The sequence below is a fragment of the Ovis aries genome, chromosome Y (genome assembly GCF_016772045.2).
Source record: "Ovis aries strain OAR_USU_Benz2616 breed Rambouillet chromosome Y, ARS-UI_Ramb_v3.0, whole genome shotgun sequence".
Classification (NCBI taxonomy): Eukaryota; Metazoa; Chordata; class Mammalia; order Artiodactyla; family Bovidae; genus Ovis; species Ovis aries.
In genome coordinates this window covers 9,775,844-9,800,653 of record NC_082741.1, presented here as the reverse complement: position 1 = coordinate 9,800,653, position 24,810 = coordinate 9,775,844, and the positions used below count along the sequence as shown (strand labels likewise).

The 24,810-nt window shown below is 45.5% G+C and overlaps 1 pseudogene; it reads left to right on the top strand.

The window, feature by feature from the left end:
- The window catches only part of LOC132658890 (testis-specific Y-encoded protein 1-like), an 89,974-nt pseudogene extending 65,559 nt beyond the window's left edge, over positions 1-24,415 (top strand).
- Positions 24,416-24,810: the final 395 nt, after the last annotated feature.

Here is a 24,810-nt window from a genome sequence, read left to right as displayed (position 1 = left end):
TGGAAAGCATAGTACAACTAAGCAGGCTGTCTCTGGTTTTTTGGGCGTAGATGTTCAGGAAAACACAGAGGGAACCCCTGAAGCTAGATCACACCTTTGCATATGTCTGACTTCCTTCCTCATGACCATTGCCAGGGGGCGGGATTCCTCACACTGGCTCCTGGCATAACAATCCATGTAACCACCACCTCGGTCAAGAGCCAAAGGATGTTCCAACACCATCAGGACCTCCCTTGGGCCATGTTACTTCCCTGGACTGAGATATAAATGGTATCTCACCCAGGATTTGTTCCTTGGAGGGTGACTTTATTTATTTTTTTAACTGCAGAAGCCCCTTGAGACCTATCCAAGCCTTTGGGTATTACCCACCTTATGAGGCACTCAGTTGTGTCTGACTCTTTGTGACCCCAGGGAGTGTAAAAGCACACCCGGCTCCTCTGTCCATGGGATTGTCCCAGCAGGAACACTGCAGCAGGTTGCCATTTCCTTCTCCAGGGGATTCCTCCCGACCCAGGGATCAAATCTGGATCTCCTACATCGCATGCAGTGTTTTTAGTGTCTGAGCCACTAGTTAGCACTGTGTGAGCCATGATTTGACCCTCGTGGCTCAGGCAGTATTATCAAGAGTCTATCGAAAACAAATTTTTGTTAAGTCTTTTGATAATCTATTCCTTTTCGTGGCTGAGTGGGAGAACATTGTTAAAAAAAAAAATCAGCTCCTCAGTTTTCACTGTTTGGGACTCCATGGTCTGTAGCCTACCAGGCACTTTGATTCACAGAACTCTCCAGGTAAGAATAGTGGAGCAGGTTGGCATGCCCTCCTCCAGGGTATCTTCCTGACCCAAGGATTGAACCTTGGTCTCCTGTATCACAAACAGATTCTTTACTGTCTGAGCCACCAGATAATCTCCTGCACTTGTTTTTAACCTGTTCTTTCTTATCGCTTAAAAGGTCCCTTGGACCCCAAGGAGATCCAACCAACCCATTCTGAAGGAGATCAACCCTGGGATTTCTTTGGAAGGAATGATGCTGAAGCTGAAACTCCAGTACTTTGGCCACCTCATCTGAAGAGTTGACTCATTGGAAAAGACTCTGATGCTGGGAGGGATTGAGGGCAGGAGGAGAAGGGGATGACCGAGGATGAGATGGCTGGATGGCATTCCTGACTTGATGGACATGAGTCTGAGTGAACCCCAGGAGTTGGTGATGGACAGGGAGGCCTGGTGTGCTGTGATTCATGGGGTTGCAAAGAGTCGGACACGATGGAGTGACTGAACGGAACTGAACTTGATGTGGTGGAAACTCTTAAGGTCTAAGGCATTAATGCTTCCTGCTGACTGAGGGCACCCCCACCAGGCCTTCATGGGGAACAGCTCCAGAGAAGCAAGACAACTGCTGACGATTAACACATCAGCTTGTACAAAAGCACGCTCCCTTGTCTTCCATGTTGGACAGTGTCTACCACACCACTTCACGCTAAAGAGAGAGAGCAAATAACACCCAGAGCCAACCCAGCAATGGGATACGGGTCGACCCCGTGGGCAGCATCACCCCAGGTGAGAAGCTCCCTGATGGCAGAAGAGACACGTGGTCCATGGGATAGAAAGCCTTGGACCTTGGGAATGCTCTGGGGAAAATTCACTTCCTGCTGAAAGACTCAATACACGAATCCTCAAGATGAAAACTGGTACAGGAAACTTATTGTCATATTCCTCTCAGAAGAACTCAGAAGCCAGAGCTCTCTGTGTTACAGACATCTTCCCCATCACGTGAGCACACTGGTGCTCAGCACCAAGAATAAGAACCCTGGCAGGCTTCTGCCCCGTCACTGAGTCCCTTCCCTACAACAAACCTCGAGATGGTCTTAGCCTCTGTCACGAAGTTGCAATCCCAAAGGGGGCTCATGCAAAACCCAACAGAAATCCACCACGTTCACCTGCCATGGTCTGCTATGTCTATGGCACAAACGGCCGTGAAACGCATGGATCAAATCGTGGAGATTGAGTTGTCAGGGTTGGGGAGAGGGCCACTAGAGAGTGCGTTCTTCACGGGTAAAGTGTATCCTTCTGGGGTGACAGGAATATTCTGGAGCTAGACAGCGGTGAATGCTCTGTACATCCACCCCACTGTAAACACACATGGACACAGACATGCAGACCTACACACAGAGACACACACAGAGAGACACTCAGACCACCCACCCCTGCAAGAGACACAGATCCCCAAAACAGAGACATACACCCACAAAAACACACCCACACAGACATGTCCCTCCGGAGAGATACCCACACCCACAGAACCCTCAAAAGACACATCCCTTCCCACACACAGAAACACATCCACACATAGACAGCTTCCAAAAAGACAGACACACTCCCACACACAGATGCACACCCCCACACAGACCCCTTCCACAAAGAGAGACACACACCCACACCCAGACACAAACCCACACATAGACAGCCATTTCTTTCTCCAGGGGATCTTCCCCATCCAGAGATTAAATCCGGGTCTTCCACCTGGTAGGCAGATGTTTTACCATCTGAGCCACTAGGGAAACCCCTGTAAATTTTAAAAACACACTTTAAAATGTAAAAACGTTCTAAACTCATGGGTTGTACATAGAAAAGCAGGCAGGATGTAGCCTAGAGACTGCAAGTTTGCACACCTGTGATAGAAAACCCAAATTTAGATAGATAAAGATACAAACAAGAAAATAAAATTTTTATCATATATACGAAGTTTTTTACCTGATCCTGCCAGTTTGGACACAAATGCATATGTGTGCTCCCGGGCCTGATCATCTTAAGCATTAGTCTCTCACTGGTGGAACAATCAGGGAACCCTTGTATTTTCTGGATTTTCCTTCACAGCACTGCCTAAAGTTACCCTAGTAAGAGCAGTAACAAATATATCCAAGCGTTAAAAAAAAAAAAAAAGAGGTCTCCGGAAGCAATTTTTACCAATCTTGTGTTGCAGATTCCACTCGTCCTCCCATTGTGTCCCTGGGAAGCCATCTCTGCATCAGTCCTCCCAGCGCCCAGCCAGGTGCTGTCAACCACGCACAACCGGTACGTACTCCTAGGGGCCGATGTCCTCGTTTGCACACGTAGTGGTCCCCATGCATGGGCCACGGGCCCTAAACACACACCACCGCCTGCTAGGCACCCCTACTCGTACACAGGTATCCCACTTGCAGGTCTGGCATCCTCACCCGCATATGGAGGGGCCCCCAGTCCCAGAGACCAGGCTAGCTCAACCATGCATGGAGTGGTCCCCATCTGCAGTATGTACATCCTGAACCATGCACACTACTCCCGGGACGGGTGTCCTTGCCTGCACATGAAGGGTTCCCCACTTGAGAGCCGTGTTCCCTCAACTCCCAAAAAGGAGTCCCCACACTTGGGCCCCATACACTCAACTGGGCATGGAAGGGTTCCCACCCGCTGGCCGCGTGCCCTCAACTGTGTACAAAGAAGTCCCCGTTCACTGGCTGGGCGCCCTTAAGGGCACACAGAGGAGTCCTAACCAGAGGTGTGTGTGCCCTGAAAACTGCCTTGAAGGCTCCCTGCTCCAGGGACAGGCATCCTCAACTGCACTCAGCAGTGGTCCCCTCCACTGGGCTGTGTGCCCTTAACTGCGGACATAGGCATCCCCACTTGCGGGCACCATGCCCTCAAGCACAACGGGGGTATCCCCACTCGAGGGCTGCGGGCCTCAGCTGGGCATGGAGGAATCCTGACACGCACTAACTGCGCCCTGGAAAACGCGCAGACGGGCCCCAACTCGGGGCCAGACGTCGTCACCTGCACACGGAAGACTTCCCTCCCACGGGCCGTATGCCTTCAACTGCGCATGCAGTGGTCCCCACCACAAGGCTGTGTGCCCTAAACTGCTCACGCATTGGTTCCCACTCACAGACAGTGTGCCCTCATGCCCACAGAGAGGGATTCCCATTCACAGGGCAAGAACCATCAACTGCATATGAATGGGTCCTCAAGGCTGTATGCCGCCCTCAACTGCACACCAAGGGTTCCCCACCTGTGGGCTGTGCACCCTCAACCATGCATGGAGTGGTGCTCACCACAAGGCTGTTCACCCTCAACTCTCATGAAGGTAAACACTTGAGGACCGCATGCTCTCTACTGGACACAGTGAGGTCCCCACTCGATGGCCATAAGCCCTCAACTGGGCACGGAGGGGTTCCCACCTATGGATTGGTGCCTTCAACCGCTCACGCAGTGGTTCCCCCTGCGGGCTGGGCGCCCTCAACCGCACATGGAGGGGACTCCACTCTCGGGCCATTGGCCCCCAATTGGGCATGGAGAGGTCTCGACCCATGGACTCGACCCCATGAAAACGCACAGATGGGTCCCTACTCGTGAGCCTGGCATCCTCAGCTGCACAGGCAGTTGTCCAGACCTACGACGGGCCGTGCACCCTCAACTACAATGAAGGAGTCACCTGGGGTGGCCCTCACTCCATCAACCTCACACAGAGGCCCACCCACGGGGCCCTCAAATGCTCATGTAAGCGCACCCTGAAATAATGCACAGGCGGGTCTCTATTTGGGGGACGGGCCTCCTCACCTACAAACGGAGGGAGCCCTACTCACAGGCTGCACACGCTCAACTGCTCTCAGAGGGGTCTCCACCGTGCAGTGTGGGCCCTGAACCACACACGGAGTAGTCCCAGGCCATGTGAAGAGTGCTCCCTCGTCCCCCACCCTCGCTAGTCGCACGCAAAACCAGGCAGCCGACCAGGAGCTAGCCTTGGCAGTGCACACAATGTGCACGGAGAAGTGGCCGCGGGCTGAGGTCAGTGGCAACCCTGGGGACGGGGGCCTGCTCCAGGCGGCAGTTGCAGGAGGTCCAGCACCAGGCGGAGCACGTTGCTGCCCAGGCCAGCGGAGGGAAGGCCCGCCGCTGGAAGCCCAATGCAAGTTACGTGGCGGTGTCCCACGTGGCGCAGCAGAAGGCGCCCAGTCGGGGACGTGGGCGGCTCCGGTCTGCCGGGATTCTGAGGACTGGCCAGGTGGTGTGAGTCTTGGGCTGGGCACGGGGGCCGCGAGGAGGGGGCATTATGTGCCCTGGGCCTCCCGCAGCCCCCGCCCAATTACCGCCCTGCATTGGCAGTAAAGGAGCCAGGCTCGGTGAGAGCAGCGCAGAATGCCACCAAGCCACAGGAGCGTGATGCTTGGTAAAGAGGAGGAAGGGTGGGGCAGAAGGCTCGGGGTCGAGGAAGTCCACTCTCTTGCCCTACAGCACGCCTTCCTGGCGTGGGGTTGGTTAATCTCCAGAACCCAGAGTCCTCAAAAGTGCTGTCTGATCTTAACACATCTCCCCCAGAAAACAAGCGCTCTTGCCAGATCTGAGCAGTCTGAGTCTCTGACATCCTTCATTTTGATCCCTTGCTAGTTCATAAACAGTGACCCTGCTGTGATTAGCATGAAAATACTGCTTTTCTGTGGCCCCTCACTACCAAGGAAGTCACCCCACAGAGCCAGGACTTTTGCTTGGAATCAACAAACCTTTGAAGAAAGGGGAAACTCTTTTGTCAAATTGGACACACACACACACACACACACACACACATGCACGCACATTTTATACCTTCAGGTCCACTCCATTTGTACTTATCTCAGCAATGTAGGGTTAGGTTTTTCACATTGTAACACTGTTGAGGGGAAAAAAAGTTCAAGTTTTCAGATTTTCTTTAGTGTGATAGTCCCTTATTCGTATTCGAGTCTTTGCGACCCTGTGGATTCTAGCCTGCCAGGTTTCTCTGTCCATGGGATTCTCCAGCAAAATCACTGGAGTGTGTTGCTGTGCCTGTCTCCAGGGGATCTTCCAGACACAGGGATTGAACCCAGGGGACTCCTTCATTTCAGGTGGATTCTTTACCAAGTTAGCCATCGGGAAAGCTAAACTGCTTTAATTTAGAGGAACTGCATTAAACATTGGAAATCATGCTGAATTCTATATACACAAAAGTTTCAAAATTATATTAGTATCATTGGTAGTATACTGAGTGGACTTTAAAAAGAAAACAACTCTTCAGGCTTGAAAATAGAAGAGCCACATCTAAGTTATGGCTTTACTAAAAGTAAATGTGAAAGGTGCTCAGTGGTGTCCGACTCTTTGTGACCCCAGGGACTATACAATGCATAGAGTTCTCTAGGCCAGAATACTGGAGTGAGTAGCCTTTCTATTCTCCAGGGGATCTCCCCAACCCAGGGAGCAGCCCTAGGTCTCCCGCTCTCAGCTTTACCAGCTGAGCCACCAGGAAAGCCCAGGAATACTCGAGTGGGTAGTCTTTCCCTTCTCCAGGGGATCTTCCTAACCTAGGGACTGAACCCATATCTCCTGCACTGCAGGCAGATTCTTTACCAGCTGAGCCACCAGGGAAATCCTGTTCTGAAGAGGCCAGAAAGTAAATATTTTAGCCTTTCCGAGCTGCATGGTCTCTATGGCAATTACCCACCACCGTGCTGGGAGCCCCAGAGTAGCCATGGCAGAAGGTAAATGAGTGGGTGAGGCATGGTACCAATAAAGCTTTATTTAGAAAAAGAGATAGGCACACACCACAGGGCATGTGGTATCTTAGTTTCCTGGAGATCTCACTTTCCTTGCTGCGGAATCCATGCCCCCTGCCCAGAGTCTGAACCACTGGACCACCAGGTAAGTCCCCATCTAAAACGATTCTAAAACGTAAGCAACTGTATTGTTTTGAAAGCCAATCACACATTAGTTCCTGCAGGCTTTCTACAAGTCTAATTGTGCAGAAGTAAGAAATGACAACCTATGCAACTTTTAGAAACATGCTATGTGTGCCCAGAAGAAGTCTCTCCATTGTAGTGAAAATTCCACCACCTTTCAGACAGCGGTCCTAGGTCATTTCCTGTTATTTCTACCACTAGTCAAATACGGCTATGTTCTTTGAAGGGGGCGGTCACATAGACTCAATGGAAAGAAATGTTTTGGCCAGCGGCCGATGAAGGAATTTCCAGCATCCAAAGCAGTAACCCTCGAACATCAAAGAAGCAGAGGCTTCCTTTTCAGTGTCCTGCTTCCTGTGAAGGCCTTGAACTATCAGCTTTGAGGATAGATGACAACTCCCTTTTGTATGTATGTGTGTGCACATGCGTGGGCGTATGACTGTGACTGTACTGGGAGTGAGAAGGTGGAAATTGGATATTCTTTCTATGTCTGTGTTAAGTCATGATCTTCCAAGCTCCTCTGTCCATGGGATTCTCCAGGCAAGACTAGTGGAGTGGGGTTGCCATTTGCTTCTCCTCTTCTTCTTCCTTCAGGGGATCTTCCCGACCCAGAGACAAACTTTATTGTGGTCTAAAGGTATCTGGATTCTCCTATAGAATCCGGATTCTCCTGACTGTCATTTTCTTCCCTGGTTCTTAACAATGTGCTGTCAAATGAACCAACAGACTCAGCACTATACAGAGAGCTTGTTAGAAGTTCAAGTTCACCATGCCTTCCCTAACAACCTTTTTCTTTCTTTTAAAAAATCCCTTGTTACACATTTTTGGTAGGGGAAAATGCCTTTACTTTTTTATTTTTTTGGATGTGCTGTACAGCTTGTATGATCTTAGTTACCCTATGGGTGCTAAGACACTTCAATGGTGTTCATCTGTTTGTGATCCGATATGTTTGCCTGTGTGCTAAGTCAGTTGAGCCCTGTTTGACTCTTTTTGGTCTCATGGACTGTAGCCCACCTGGCTCCTCTGCCCATGGGATTCTCCAGGCAGGAATACTGGAGTGGGTTGCCATGCCCTTGAGTTTCCCTGAGCAGTGATCAAAGCTGTGCCCCCTGCATTGGCAGCATGGAGTCTTAACCACTGGACCACGAGGGAAGAACTGTCTAAGAATCTCTTACAGTATCTACTGGATTTTTGACTGCCCAGGTGGCCCAGTGGTAAAGAATCTACCTGAAGGAGAAGCAGTTTCAATCCCTGGGTCGGTAACATTGTTTAGAGAAGACAAAGGCAACCCACTCCAATATTCTTGTTTGGAGATCTCATGGACAAAGGGGCCTGGCAGGCTACCGTCCATAAGGTCGCAAAGAGTGGAACACAACTTATTGACTGAACATGCACTCACTGCTTTTGTGTTTCCCCTTAAAATGTGCCCTATGAAGCTAGAAAGGCATTTATTGCATAATCACCCAAGTGATATCATAGCAAAGGGGCAGATATTTCATTCTGCGTTTGGGAAAAGCAATACACTAGTGGGTATCTTGCTGAAATCTTATATGTTTAATCTTTTTCTGCAGCTTTGTAATTGCTTGCCTTGTTTTCCACTAGAACTGCCTCGATGACCCCGGTGTCGCATTTTCATCCAGCAATTTCGCTGGCAGAACTGTCCCCAAGTTACAAGTAGCTTGGATCCCAGAAGGTGTGCAGGATTTGAAAAAGACATTCCCAAATATAATACGAGGGATGAAGGTAAGGGTGCCAGGTGGGCATCAGAGCTCTTGTGCTCTCAGGAGCCTCGAGCCTGCCTCTTGGCCAGAACTGTGATCTCCAGACCCTGACCTCAGCTGAGGGTACTCATGGAGTGACAACCGTGGCACAGGCTGAGGACTACTTCATACATCTGCTTTATCCATTCATCTGTTGATGGACATCTAGGTTGCATCCTTCCCTTTGGCTATTCTAAATAATGCTGCTATGAACATTTCAGCTCCATGTATCTTTTTGAATCGTGTTCTTCTCTGGATATATGCCCAGGAATGGGATTGCTGGAGCATATGATAACTCCATTTTCAGGTGTTCTCCATAGTAAATGCATCACCTAACCTTCCCACCAAGTGTAGGAGGGTCTGTTTGACCCACCCCTTCTCTGGCATTTATTATCTGCAGACTTTTTAAATAATAGCCATTCTGCCTGGTGTGACATAATACCCCAGTGTGGTTTTGACTTGCATTTCCCTTTATTGGTGACGTTGAGCGTCTTTTCTTGTGGCCTGTTGGCCATTTGTATGTCTTCTTTGGGGAAATGTCTACCTAGGTCTCCTGCTGATAGGTATCCCAGATCTTGGAGAAGGCAATGGCAAGCCACTCCAGTGTTCTTGCCTGGAGAATGGAGAATAGGTTGGTCATAGCTGTTCTTCCAAGGAGCAGGAGTCTTTTAATAGCATGGCTGCAGTCACCATCTGCAGTGATTTTGGAGCACCCCCAAATAAAGTCTGTGACTGTTTCCGTTGTTTCCCCATCTATTTCCCATGAAAAGTGATGAGACTGGATGCCATGATCTGAGCTTTTTAAGTGTTGAGTTTTAAGCCGACTTTTTCACTCTCTTTAACTTCCATCAAGAGACTCTTTAGCTCCTCTTCACTTTCTGCCATAACGGTGGCATCGTCTGAGTATTTCAGGTTGTTGACATTTCTCCTCGCAGTCTTAATTTCAGCCTTGTTTCATCTAGCCCAGCGTTTTGCATGATGTATTCTGCCTATAAGTTAAATAATCAGGGTGACAGTATACAGGTCTGACGTACTCCTTTCTCGATTAAGACCAGGACTCTCGTTTCATGTCCCATTATAACAGCTGTTTCTTGACCTGCATACAGATTTCTCAAAAGGCACGTAAATTGGCCTGGTATTCCCATCTCTTGAAGAATTTCCCACACTTTGAAGAGATCTACACAAAGGCATTGGCAAAATCAATACAGCAGAAGTAGATGTTTTCCTGGAGTTCCCTTGCTTGTTCTATGATCTAATTGTTGGCAATTTAATCTCTGATTCCTCTGCCTTTTATAAATCGAGTTTGATCGCCTTGGAGTTCCCTGTTCATGTACAGTTGAAGCCTTGCTTGGAGAATTTTGAACATTACTTTGCTAGCGTGTGAGATGAGTGCAGTTTTGCAGTAGTTTGAATATTCTTTGGCATTGCCCTTTTCTGGGATTTGACTGAAAACTGACCATCGGACTGGAAAAGGTCAGTTTTCAATGGAATATTACTCAGTCTTAAAAAAGAACACATTTGAGTCAGTTCTAATGAGGTGGATGAATCTAGAACCTATTATACATACTGAAGTTAGTCAGTAAGCTAAAGTATTGCATACTAATGCATATATGCACGGAAGAGGCAATGGCACCCCACTTCATTATTCTTGCCTGGAAAATCCCATGGATGGAGAAGCCTGGTGTGTTAGAGTCCATGGGGTAGCTAAGTCAGACTTTACTGAGCGACTTCACTTTCACATTTCATTCTCATCCACTTGAGAAGGAAATGGAAACCCATTCCAGTGTTCTTGCCTTGAGAATTCCAGGGAAAGGGGAGCCTAGTTGGCTGCCGTTTATGGGGGTTGTAATAACTTAGCAGCATATATGCAGCATCTAGAAAGTTGGTACTGAAGAATTTATTTGCAGGGCTGAAAATGAAAAAGAGACATAGAGAACAGAATAAAAGAAATGGGGAGAGGGAAGGAGAGGGTGAGAAGTATGGAGAGAGTTACAGGGAAACTTACTTGACCATATGTAAAACAGGGAGCAATTGGAATTTGCTGAATGCCTCAGGAAACTCCAAAAGTGGCTCTTTATCAACCTAGCAGGGTGAGATGGGCAGGTAGATGAGAGGGAACTACAAGAGGGTGGGGATATATATATATATATATATATATACACATACATATACATTACATATACACGTATGGCTGATTCATTTCGATGTTTAACAGAGAACAACAAATTTCTGTAAAGCTATTACATTGAAATTCTATTTACATTTTATATAAAAGCCGTTAAAGGAAAAACAAATTATTAAATTATAAATAAAGTTTAACAATAAATAAATTAAAAAGAGAAAAAACAATTGAAATGACTCAAATGTCCATCACCTGTTGAGCGAATAAGTAAAGCGTGCTATGCACTATTATTCAGACATCAAATAAAGGAATTCTGATACACACTATAACATGCTACAGTTCTGAAATGATTATGTTAATTAAAAGAACCCAGATACAAAAGGTTACATATCGTGTTATTCCATTGATATGAATGAAATTGTCCCAGATTAGGTACCTCACTAGACAGAAAATAGAGGAGCCGGTGGCAGGGCCCAGGTGAAGTGGTAAATGAAAAAGTCTGACAACTGGACAGTATTTCCATTTGGAATGATGAAAATATTTTATGATGATGGCATGGTTATTGCTATGCAACTCATGAAGAAATAACAAATAAATGAATTATATAATTTAACTGGTAAATTCATGCTACATGCACATGTCAATAAATAAAACGTTTTCTTTTTTTTTTTTACTTCTAGAAGTTTTATTGTAGCTCTTTTTTTTAATTTTAATTTTTACTTTATTTTACTTTACAATACTGTATTGGTTTTGCCATACATTGACATGAATCCACCACGGGTGTACATGTGTTCCCAAACATGAACCCCTCTCCCACCTCCCTCCCCATAACATCTCTCTGGGTCATCACTGTGCACCAGCCCCAAGCATGCTGTATCCTGCATCGGACATAGACTGACGATTCGATTCTTACATGATACTATACATGTTTCAATGCCTTTCTCCCAAAGCATCCCACCCTCTCCCTCTCCCTCTCCCTCTGAGTCCAAAAGTCCATTATACACATCTGCGTTTTTTTGCTCTCTTGCATACAGGGTCGTCATTGCCACCTTTCTTAATTCCATATATATGTGTTAGTATACTGTATTGGTGTTTTTCTTTCTGGCTTACTTCACTCTGTATAATCAGCTCCAGTTTCATCCATCTCATCAGAACTGATTCAAGTGTATTCTTTTTAATGGCTGAGTAATACTCCATTGTGTATATGTACCACAACTTGCTTATCCATTCATCTGCTGATGGACATCTAGGTTGTTTGCATGCCCTGGCTATTATAAAAAGTGCTGCGATGAACAGTGGGGTACAGGTGTCTCTTTCAATTCTGGTTTCCTTGGTGTGTATGCAGAGCAGTGGGATTGCTGGGTCATAAGGCAGTTCTATTTCCAGTTTTTAAAGGAATCTCCACACTGTTCTCCATAGTGGCTGTATTAGTTTGCATTCCCACCAACAGTGTAGGAGGGTTCCCTTTTCTCCACACCCTCCCCAGCATTTATTGCTGGAACTTTGCTTCTATGTCCAGAAAAATAATCTTTCATCAGTGAAGGAGAAGCAGATAGTCTCATATGAACAAAAACTGGTAATTTATTCTCAGCAGATATCTGGTCTGTAAGAAATGTTAAAAGGAGGTATTTACACAGAGTAAGATGGTATTAATGAAACTGGAGCTGATTATACAGAGTGAAGTGAGCCAGAAAGAAAAAAAACCAATGCAGTATACTAACACATATATATGGAACTTAGAAAGATGGTAATGACAACCCTGTATGTGAGACAGCAAGAGAGACACAGATGCACAGGACAAAATTTTGGCCTCTGTGCGAGAGGGAGAGGGTGGGATGATTTGGGAGAATGACATTGAAACATGTATACTATCATGTAAGAAACAAATCGCTGGTCTAGATTCAATACAGGATACAGGATGCTTGGGACTGGTGCACTGGGATGACCCAGAGAGATGATATGGGGAGAGAGGTGGGAGGGGGGTTTCAGGATTGGGAACCCATGTACACCTGTGGCAGAGTCATGTCCATGTATAGCAAAGTAAACTAAAAATAATAATAAGTGAAAGCAAAACAAAAGGAAAGCTTTTTCCTTATTATTAATTGGTAAAAGAAAAACGATTGCTTGGGCTTTTTGGGGGGGGGAGTGCTTCTTTTCTTGGGATTATAACTTCATTTTTTAAAAATATTAATTTATTTACTTTAATTGGAGGCTAATTACTTTAAACATTGTATTGGTTTTGCCGTACATCAAGATGAATCTGCCATGGGTGTACATCCATGGGTGTTTCCCATCCTGATAGTCCCTCCCACCTCCCTCCCCATACTCTCCCTTTGGGTCAACCCAGTGCACCAGCTCCGAGCATCCTGCATCGTGCATTGAGCCTGGACTGGCCATTCGTTTCACAGATGACATACATATTTCAATGCCATTCTCCCACTTCACCCCACCACCAGCCTCTCCTACAGAGTCCAAAAGACTGTTCTATACATCTGTGTCTCTTTTGCTGTCTCGCATACAGGGTTATCGATGCCATCTTTAAAAATTCTATATATATGCGTTAGTATACTGTATTAGCGTTTTTCTTTCTGGCTTACTTCACATCCACCTCATTAGAACTGATGCAAATATATTCTTTTTAATGGCTGAATATTACTCCATTGTGTATAGGTACAACACGTACCATTCATCTGCTAATGGACATCTAGGTTGCTTCTATGTCCTGGCTATTATAAACAGTGCTGCGAGGAACATTGGGGTCATGTGTCTCTTTCAGTTCTGGTTTCCTCGGTGTGTATGCCCAGCAGTGGGAATGCTGGGTCATATGGCAGTTCTATTTGCAGTTTTTTAAGGAATCTCCACACTGGTCTCCATAGTGGCTGTAGTAGTTTGCATTCCCACCAACAATGTAAGGGTGTTCTCTTTTCTCCACACCCTCTCCAACATTTTTTCCTTGTAGACGTTTGGATAGCAGCCATTCTGTTGTCATGAAATGGTACCTCATTGTAGTTTTGACTTGCATTTCTCTAATAATGAGTGATGTTGAGCATCTTTTCATGTGTTTTTAGCGATCTGTAAGTCTTCTTGGGGGAAATGTCTGTTTTGTTCCTTGGCCCATTTTTTGATTCACTTCAATTCAGTTCAGTCGCTCAGTCTTGCCCAACACTTTGTGACCACATGAATTGCAGCACGCCAGGCCTCCCTGTCCATCACCAACTCCCTGAGTTCAGCCGAACTCACGTCCATTGAGTCTGTGATGCCATCCAGTCATCTCATCCTCGGTCGTCCCCTTCTCCTCTTGCCCCCAATCCCTCCCAGCATCAGAGTCTTTTCCAATGAGTCAACTCTTCTCACGAGGTGGCCAAAGTACTGGAGTTTCAGCTTTAGCATCATTCCTTTCAAGGAACACCCGGAACTGATCTTCTTTAGAATGGACTGGTTGGATTGGGTCGTTTATTTTTCTGGAATTGAGCTGCAGGAGTTGCTTGTATATTTTTGAGATTAGTTCTTCATCAGTTGCTTCATTTGCTATTATTTTCTCCCATTCTGAATAATGCCGTCTCCCCTTGCCTATAGTTTCCTTGTTGTGCAGAATTTAACTTTAATTAGGTCCCATTTGTTTATTTTGCTTTTATTTCCAATATTCTGGGAGGTGGGTCATAGAGGATCCAGCTGTGATTTGTGTCAGAGTGTTTTGTCCATGTTCTCTTCTAGGAGTTTTACAGTTTCTGGTCTTATGTTAAAATCTTTGATCCATTTTGAGTTTATTTTTGTGTGTGGTGTTAGAAAGTGTTCTAGTTTCATTCGTTTACAAGTGGTTGACCAGTTTTCCCAGCACCATTTGTTAAAGAGTTTGTCTTTTCTCCATTGCGTATTCTTGCCTCCTTTGCCACAGATAAGCTGTCCATGGGCTTTCTATTTTGTTCCATTGATCTATATTTCTGTCTTTGTGCCAGTACCATACCGTTTTGATGACTGTGGCTTTGTAGGAGAGCCTGAAGCCAGACAGTTGGATTCCTCCAGTTGCATTCTTCTTTCTCAAGATTGCTTTGGCTAGTCAAGGAGGTTTTTTGCATTTCCAGACAAATTGTGAAATTATTTTCTAGCTCTGCTCACTTTTTCCCTTTTCCCTTTCATGCACTGGAGAAGGAAATGACAACCCACTCCAGTGTTCTTGCCTGGAGAATCCCAGGGACAGGAGAGCCTGGTGGGCTGCTGTCGCTGGAGTCACACAGAGTCGCACACAACTGAAGAAACTTAACAGCAGTAATGGATCTATGCATAAGAGGGATATGTGGCACCTTTGGAACTGCAGCTTCTCCTAAAATTCACAACCAATGTCTTTAGCAGCAGGCAGGATCAACCTGTCACCAATAGTAAAGAGCTTCTTACCTTTAGCAATGAAGTTAGCCAGTAAGAATGGTGCTCTCAGTGCAAACATGTTTAGTGAAGCAGTGGCCTTCAACAATAGCTTCCATACTCTGGGTTCACTTTTCTTTTCTTTTGGAAAACTCTAAAGACTTGTTCTATAATGCAAGGTGCTTGATCTCCATCTGGTGAAGTAGTTTTGATGATTTCGTGACTTTGTTGGATAACCAGTCATCACATATACAGTGGGCTTGGAGAGTATGAATCCCGGTTGTAACGAATATGTAGGATACTTGGTATTTTTTTTTTAATGCCACTTGCTTTGTGTTGACAGTCATAGAGGCTTCTGCTTTCTCATCATTGAGTCTTCAACCCTTTCGAAGAAGCTCTCCTGAGACATTTATTTTTTACTTATTTTGCGTAGCGTTAGCTTGTGAGCTAATGAAAACTGGGACCAACACAAGTGCAGTGTGTGAAAGAGGCAGCGCTGGAAGTGGTAAATAAAACAACGGGAGACCATGAGTGCACTAAAGCAAGTGTTGGATTTTGACTTAAAACCTGCACCAGATGTAATTCAATTTTTACTTGCCTGTCAGTGATAGCAGTTTTGACAGGAGTCTGCAAACAGTTGACGTATCATGACTTTGTGCGGTCAAATCTTTCTGCCAATGGTAATCGGCTTTTGCAGCACTGAGGACAGTGCTAGCATCACCAGCTCAGATCCACCTCAGATCATCAGGCTTTCAATTCTCAAAAGGAGCTTGCATCATAGATACCATCTGTGTGCAGTTCACAGAACTATTCATTGTTCAAGTTCCTATGATAGATAATCTAATGCCGCTGCTGATCTCACAGGAGGCAGAACTCAAGCAGTAATGTGAGCAATGAGGACTGGCTGTAAATACGGGTAAAGCTTCACTCACACACCTCTTATATCCTACTGTTCAGCTTGGTCATTGCAGGGACCTGGGGACCATTGCTGTAAAGACCTTTTATTTTTTCAGTTTATAAATGACTGTCTTCTCTCTGTGTTCTCATATGGAGGAACAGGTTAGTTGGTTCTCTGAGATCTTCCTTTTTAAAATTAAGTAATTTATTTTAACTTGAGGATAATTCGTTTACAATATTGTGATTTTTTTTTTTTGCCATACATGAATTAGCCATAAATGAATTAGCCACAGATGCCCATGTGTCTCCACATCCAGAATGCCCCCTACGACCTCCACCCGCACCCCTCCTTTCTGGGTTGTCTCAGAACACTGGCTTTGAGTGTCCTGATTCATGCATTAAACTTGCACTGGTCTCTACGTTATAAGAGCCTAAAATCCGCTCATTGTATCCCTATCCTACCATACGATTGCACACATGTCACACACTCATAAAGCAATGCTCAAAATTCTCCAAGCCCGGCTTCAGCAATACGTAAACCATGAACTTCCAGATGTTCAAGCTGGTTTTAGAAAAGGCAGAGAAACCAGAGATCAAATTGAAAACATCCACTGGATTATTGAAAAAGCAAGTGAGTTCCAGAAAAACATCTATTTCTGCTTTACTGACTATGTCAAAGCCTTTGAATCTGTGGATCACAATAAACTGCAAAATTCTGAAAGAGATGGAAAGACCAGACCACCTGACCTGCATCTTGAGAAACCTGTCTGCAGGTCAGGAACCAACAGTTAGACCGGACATGAGAAAACAGACTGGTTTCAAATAGGAAAAGGCATACCTCAAACTTGTATATTGTCACCCTGCTTATTTAACTTATATGCAGAGTACATCATGAGAAATGCTGGGCTGGAAGAGGCACAAGCTGGAATCAAGTTGCCGGGAGAAATATCAATAACCTCAGGTATACAGATGACATCACTCTTATGGCAAAAATGAAAAGGAACTATAAAGCCTCTTGATGAAAGTGAAAGTGAAGTGTGAAAAAGTTGGCTTAAAGCTCAACATTCAGAAAATGAAGATCATGGTATCTGTTCTCATCACTTCATGGGAAATAGACAGGCAACAGTGGAGTGTCAGACTTTATTTTGGGAGGCTCCAAAATCACTGCAGATGTTGGCTGCAGCCATGAAATTAAAAGGCGCCTATTTCCTGGAAGAAAAGTTTATGACCAATCTAGACAACATATCAAGTCAAGGCTATGGTTTTTCCAGTGATCATGTACGGATGCCAAAGTTGGACTGTGAAGAAAGTTGAGGATTGAAGAATTGATGCTTTTGAACTGTGGTGTTGGAGAAGACTCTTGAGAGTCCCTTGGACTGCAAAGAGATCCAACCAGTCCATTCTAAAGGAGATCAGTCCTGGGTGTTCTTTGGAAGGAATGATGCTAAAGCTGAAACTCCAGTACTTTGGCCACTTCATGTGAAGAGTTGACTCATTGGAAAGACTCTGATGCTGGAAGAGATTGGGGTCAGGAGAAGAAGGGGATAACAGAGGATGAGATGGCTGGATGGCATCACTGACTCGAAGGAAGCGAGTTTGAGTGAACTCCAGGAGTTGGTTTTGGACACGGAGGCCTGGCATGCTGTGATTCATGGGGTCGCAAAGTGTCGGACACGACTGAGTGACTGAACGGAACTGAACTGAACTGAACTGAAGCGTCTCATCAGCTCCCCAATGCCTCTACCTAATACCATCATTTGGGGGGACTGATTTTTATGTTTCTTGAAAATGACTTTTTTAAACCTTTTAAAGAAAACATTTAAGTTTAAGGTACACATAGAGAGTGTATGTGCCTAAGATGTAAAGTATGATCCATTTTGATAAACTTTTTGTGGCCATATTACTAGCACCCGGGTCAAGAAGTAAAACAGGTACAGTAAAACATTAGGCCTCTTTCAGGGCCTTAGGGCATATATACTATATGCCACAGTATTAATGTGCTACAATTCCTGTATCTACCCTTCTGGTCAAGTTGAGTCCAAGGTGTACACTACTGCTGTAAAATCTGTGTACATGTGTTATTGTGTGCATACTTTGCATTTCTGTCAAGTGTGTAAAAGAATAGGGTGAATGTATTGTAAGGAGTGCACTTGTTAACCCCTGATAGAAAAGTGTTAGTATTCCAAAATGGTTTCACAATCACCACTGCTGTAATTTTTATTTCCTTGCTTAGACTACCAGTTAAATTGGAAAAAGTGTGGAGAATAGGCAAAAAAAATTATTTTCCGACTAATTATGTTTTACATGAGCAAACATAGACCTGGGAGAATATGTAGTAGTTGCTTACTCGATTCCGTGCCGCAAACTAAGTTCTAGCGAGACAATTTCTTATACTCTCCAAAGAAACGGATGCTTCTGTATACACATGCACATATAAAATTTTAAAGCAGACAAAAATTTGGAGAGATGTCTGAATCATGCTTATTATAAAATGTGTTTTTAAAATATAATCGGTCTTTTAATAAAATGGGTGTTTTAATAATGAAGAATTATTGCAAATCAATAAGAAAAAAAGAGCCTTGAAGACAAAATGAACAGATATCATGGTATTTCAGTTTAAGCATGTCATTCCTTATTAATAATTAGACTGAAGTGACTTAGTAGTAGTAGTAGAATCTGTTAGAAACTTTTGAAGAGTGATTGATGCCTCCAGGAATTGCCTTGAACATAAATATGACTGGTTGTGTGTTTTCTCTCATAAAAGACCCTGATCTTGAGATGGTAATTAAGTATTGTTGACTGAATAGCAGTAAGTCAAAAGAGAAGAGATGGAAAGAAAAATTTAGTGAGAAATGGAGAAAAATAGAAAGACAACCAGTTTTGTGTATTGAAAAATCTCTCTCAAGGGCACTAGATGATTTACTGCCAACACCTATTATGCAGTTGTGTACACTGTTGCTACACTATCTGTGTTCAAATCTCCACACACCACATATCGTCAGAGTCATCTTGGCTTGCGTTAGCACATATATGTCTAAAATTTCTAATCTTAAACATGGAGATAATTAGTACCAGCCTCATAGAAATGTCAGGAAGATTATACATTGTCGACCCTTCACAATATTCACTGATCTCAAAATACTAAATTAACATTAGTGATGATAGTAATACTGTACCTTATATCTGAATAGGTAAAAGAGTAGATCTTAATAGCTTTCACTGCAAGAAAAACATTCTGTAACTATGTAGGGTTAGATGTGATATAGATTTAGAATGGTGATCATTTCTTAATATATGTAACATATAAAATCTTTACATTGCACACCCAAAACTAATATAATACTTATGGTAGTTATACCTCAACAAAAAGAAAAATGTTAAATATAAACTGCTACTGCTGCTGCTAAGTCACGTCAGTCGAGTCCGACTCTGTGCGACCCCATAGACGGCAGCCCAACAGACTCCTCTGTCCCTGGGACTCTCCAGGCAAGAACACTGGAGTGGGTTGCCATTTCCTTCTCCAGTGCATGAAAGTGAAAGTGAAAGTGAAGTCACAGTCGTGTCCGACTCTTTGCGACCCCATGGACTGTAGCCTACCAGGCTCCTCCATCCATGGGATTCTCCAGGCAAGAGTACTGGAGTGGGTTGCCATTGCCTTCTCTGAAATATAAACTATATATATATATATATATAAAATTTATACCCCAGGAGAAGGGAGAAGTACCTCGTGTAGAACTGAACAACCTTTAATAGAAAGAGCTCTGAACTGAAAACTGCTCTGCAAAGAAAGGATTTATTTCTCCAAAATAATAAAACCCTACAAGGGCCTGGGAAAGACAGGTCATCTATGCAGGTGAAACAGGACACAGAAGAAATGTGGGATAAAAAAGAAGCCCTGAAGATGACGGATGAGTAGGCGGACATGGAATACATCTCTCTCCACAGATACACCAGGAATACACACACCTTCAGACACAGAAGTGCCTGCAGAATATCACAGGAGAGCGGACAGGAGTATCTGATCACTGGAAAAAGATATATACAGACCTCGCAAAACTTGGTAGGATGAAGGAACTAGGTGCGGGAAACAGCAGTGTTACCAGGACTGGACCTGCCCTTGGCGGGTGGGGGAGCTAACGCAGGGTTGTGACCTCCACATTGGGGCAATTGTTGCGGTCAGAGGAGAAACATTTAAGGCTGAGAGTGAAGCAGCGGTTCCGTGGCAGCCTAAATGTAATGAGAGTCAGACAGTCCTTCCCACAACCACACATACCCCAGACAGGGATGCAACTTCGCTAGAAGGTGGGGCAGCTGGCAGCTGGTTTAAGGGTTGTGGAGCAATCTCAGGGCGAGGGCTGCTGTTGAGTGGTGAAGAGAGGGATGCAGGGCCCATGAACGAGGAGACTGTGGTGGAAGTGCCTGTGGAGGAAAGCCAGGCAGCCTCGGAAGCAAGCCAGTACAGCTGAGTCATGCATAGAGGTCGGAGCCATCACTGTAGCCACTCTGTCTCCACATGACAGCATTTGCTGCTGAACAATAGAGACTGGCCAATCAAAGCAGCTGATGTGTGGAACAACAGAGTAGGACCCCACCCAGGGTGCCCCTTTAAGTGCCTGATGCACTGAACAACAGGGAAGGACCCCAAGCAAGGGAGGCACGGAGAAAGACTAGCCTAAGAGGCCTTCTGATGGCCAGCCAGACTCTGATAGGGTCATAAATCCTGCACCTGAGGCAGTCTGTGTCCCTGCACACGTGGTGCCATCAGGATCCCCATGGCTCAAACAGCTGTGCCACCTTCAAGCTCAACCCTCACTGGGGCAGAGCTGCCACAGGCAAAAAAGTCTTGGGTCTATGCACCTGGGGTCGCTTCATTAGTGAAGGACTTTGAGAGCTCCCACAAAAGAAAATTATATATGTGGATACTGGGGGCAAGACCACATAGGAGTGGGGCCAGATTAGAGTCTGAGGTTGCCCTGCAGCAGGTCCAGAGACAAGGGCAGTGTTGGAGGGCATTTTAGGTGGACTGCGGCTCCCAGAGAGGGAAAGGATGCTGACCAACAGACACTCAAGAAATACCCTTATTATTCTTATATTTTTACTTGTTCTGTATTAAAATCTTTTTTCTGTTATAATTTTTCCCCCACCTCTGTTGTAGCTGTCGATTTTATTGGCACTATGCAATCTAATTAAGTCTTTGAATTTTTCTTAAATCCCACTTTTTGTTGCTACATTTGCATTCTGAGGCGATTTCCTTCTTTTTTCAAATTGTAATTAAAAATAATTTAAACCTATTATATTTTTTCTAACATTTATTCCTTTGTTTGCTTTTCCCATGGTTCTTTCCCCCTTGCAGTTAATCTTTAACATATATCTCTTTTTAGCTACCACTATTTAGCTTTGCATTGCTACTCTTTCTTACATTCCCTTCCCCCCCCCACTATATATTTTAGTTTTGTTTTCATTTCTTTATTTTTCATTTAGTGTTGATTGCTTTAGTTTTGATTTCTAGGTTGTGCTTTTTTGATTTCTAGTTTTGCTCTTTTATAAAATGTTTTAAAATACAAATTTATTTATTTTAACTGGAGGCTACTTATTTTACAATATTGTAGGGGTTTTGCCATACAGTGACACGAATCTTCCACGGGTGTATGTGTGTTACCATCCTGAACCCCCTCACACCTCCCTTCCCATCTCATTCCGCTGGGTCATGCCAGGGCACCAGCCCCAGGCACGCTATCTCAGGCATCAAACCTGGACTGGAGATTCGTTTCACATATGACAATATACGTGTTTCAATGCCATTTTCCCACTTCATCCCACCCTCACCCTTTCCCACAGAGTCTAAAAGACTGTTCTATACATCTGTGTCTCTTTTGCTGTCTCGCATACAGGGTTATCATTAGCATCTTTCTAAATTCCCTATATACGCATTAGTATACTGTGTTGGTATTTTTATTTCTGGCTAACTTCACTCTGTATGATATGCTTCAGTTTCATCCACCTCGTTAGAACTGATTCAAATGTATTCTTTTTAACGGCTGCGTAATACTCCATTGTATATGGACCACAGTTTTCTGATCCATTCGTATGCCAGTGGACATCGTTCCTTCCATGTCCTGGCTCCTATAAATCCCAGCAGTGGGATTGCTGGGTCATAGGGCCATAGGGCCATTCTATGTCCAGTTTTTTAAGGAATCTCCACACTATTCTCCATACTGGCTGTACTAGTTTGCATTCCCCCAAGCAGTGTAGGAGAGTTCCCTTTTCTCCAAACCCTGGAGAGGCCTTTATTGCTTGTAGACTTTTGGCTAGCAGCCATTCTATCATAAAATGGTACCTCATCGTGGTTTTAATTTGCATTTCTCTGATAATGAGTGATGTTGAGCATCTCTTCATGTGTTAGCCACCTGTATGTCTTCTTTGGAGAAATGTCTGTTTAGTTCTTTGGCCCATTTTTTGACTGGGTCATTTATTTTTCTGGAATTGAACTGCAGAAGTTGCTGATATATTTCTGAAATTAATTCTTTGCCAGTTGCTTCGCTTCCTATTATTTTCTCCCATTCTGAAGGCTGCCTTTTGACCTTGCTTATAGTAGTTTCTATTATTGGGCAGAAGGTTTTAATTTTAACTAGGCTTTTATTTCCAATACTCTGGGAGGTGGGTCATAGAGGATCCTGCTGTGATTTGTGTTGGAGAGTGTTTTATCTCTGTTTCCCACTAGGCATTTTATAGTTTCTGGTCTTACATTTAGATCTTTAACCCATTTTGAGTTTATTTTTGTGAATGGTGTTAGAAAGTGTTCTAGTTTCATTCTTTTACAAGTCGTTGACCAGTTTTCTTAGCACTACATGTTAAAGAAATTGTTTTTTCTCCTTTGTGTATTCTTGCCTCCTTTGTCAAATGTAAGGTGTCCATAGGTGTGCTGTATTATCCCTGGCTTTCTATTTTGTTTCATTAATCTATATTTCTGCTTTTGGCTTAGTAATAGAACCTGAAGTCAGTCAAGTTGATTCCTCCAGTTGCATTCTACTTTCTCAAGATGGCTTTGGCTATTTTAAGTTTTTTGCATTTCCATACAAATTGTGAATTTATTTGTTCTAGTTCTGTGAAAAATAGAGGGGGAAATAGTGGAAACCGTGTCATACTATATTTTTCTGGGCTCCAAAATCACTGCAGATTGTAATTACAGCCATGAAATTAAAAGACACTTACTCCATGAAAGGAAGGTTATGACCAACCTTGATAGCATATTCAAAAGCAGACAATTTGCTTTCCCATCAAAGGTCGGTCTAATCAAGGCTATGGTGTTTTTAGTAGTCATGTATGGATTTGAGAGCTCGACTGTGAAGAAAGCTGAGTGCTGAAGAATTGATGCTTTTGAACTGTGGCTCACATTCTAGTTGTAATAGCGTGCTCAATCATTCCGCTCAATGTTCCCATTAGGAGAGGTGAGGCATGGTGCAGGACACCTTTCTTTCATTTCTTATGTCAGAGTGCCGTCATGTGGAATGCTTTTGTAATTGCAGTTCAGTTCAATTCAGTTCAGTTCAGTTCAGTTCTGTTCAGTCCACTTCAGTTCACTTAATGAATCGCGGCACCTGCTAGGCCACCTGTCCATCACAAACTTCCGGAGCTTGCTCAAACTTATGTCCATCGAGTGGGTGATGCCAACGAACCGTCTCATCGTTTGTCGTCCCCTTCCCTTCCTGCCCTCAGTCTTGCCGAGGATCTAGTACCACAGGCTCGGGACCCCTCCGTGTCCAGTTGAGGGTGTGCTGCCCGCGAGTGGAGACCACTCCGCGCACAGTTGAGAACCCCTCCATGCCCAGTGGAGGCCATGGGGCCAGCCAGTGGGGCCACCCTTAATGGGAAGTAAGGGAACAGGATCTCGATTGGGGAGCCCTTCCTGTGCCCGGAAGGACACCCACCCCGGGGGCCCCGCGAGAGCAAGAAGGGGCGTGTGGCGCCATGTGCCCAGAAAGCAGGGGCTCCCGCCATGCCGAGTGATCAGGAAGGGGGCACTCGCGCCGCGCGTGCTGCGGGGAGGGATGGTCCGTTCAGGCAGGAAAGTTTCCAGGGGTGCTCGGGCTCCACGCATAGGAACCTGGGTGCTGGCCCTGCGGCTCGTGAGTATCAATGCGGGGTGAGGGCTCGCGCCACGCTCTCGGGAGAAGGGCTGGCTCCACACGCATACAGGAACGCGGCGGGCTCCGTCCAGCGGTGCGCGCAGCAAGTGCTGTTTTAAACGGCCCGTGTCAGGAGGCCTGGAGCACTCAATAAGTGGGGGCTTGCGGCGAGCCACGCGCGCATAGGAGAGGGCTGATACCATGCACCCAGGAAGAGGGGCTCGTGTCGCCTGCAGTGTGGGGCCCCGGGCACGAAGGCAGGGAGAGCTCGCCGCCTGCAGCATGAGCAGCAAGGGGGGGGCGGTCTCTGCCGCGCACCAGTGGACCCTGTGCCCACAGGAAAGGAGGGCACGTGCTGCGTCCAGCTTGCGCGCGGCTTGACAATCTCTTCCACCTCCGAATCAAGAGGCAGGATGTGCTAAAGCTGCTGTGAGCTGTCCAGAGGGTGGGAGGAGCGGATGACGTGCTCTTGGGACTTCCCGTCACCCGTGGGGAGTAGGGAACTGTGGGCTATGGCTGCAGTTCGCCGTCACGGTGCCAAGGAAGAGCGCGGGCGTGAGTCGCGCTCCAAGTTGGGCCAGAGGTCTGGCTGGGGCGGTGGCTCGAGGGGGCCAGCTGGCGCTCCAGAGGTTGTTCGGGCGGAACCATGGAGGGCGACGACCGCGCAGGTGAGGCCGCCAGCGCCCAGGAGTCCCCGAAGTGGTCCCGCGTCCGCCCGTTAGTCCCCTGTGCTCCCTGCAGTGGACCCGGAATGCCTGGTCCTTGGAGCCCTCTGCACGCGCCCCCGCGGCGTTTCCAAAGCGCTGGCCGTCAGGCGGTGCTCGGAAG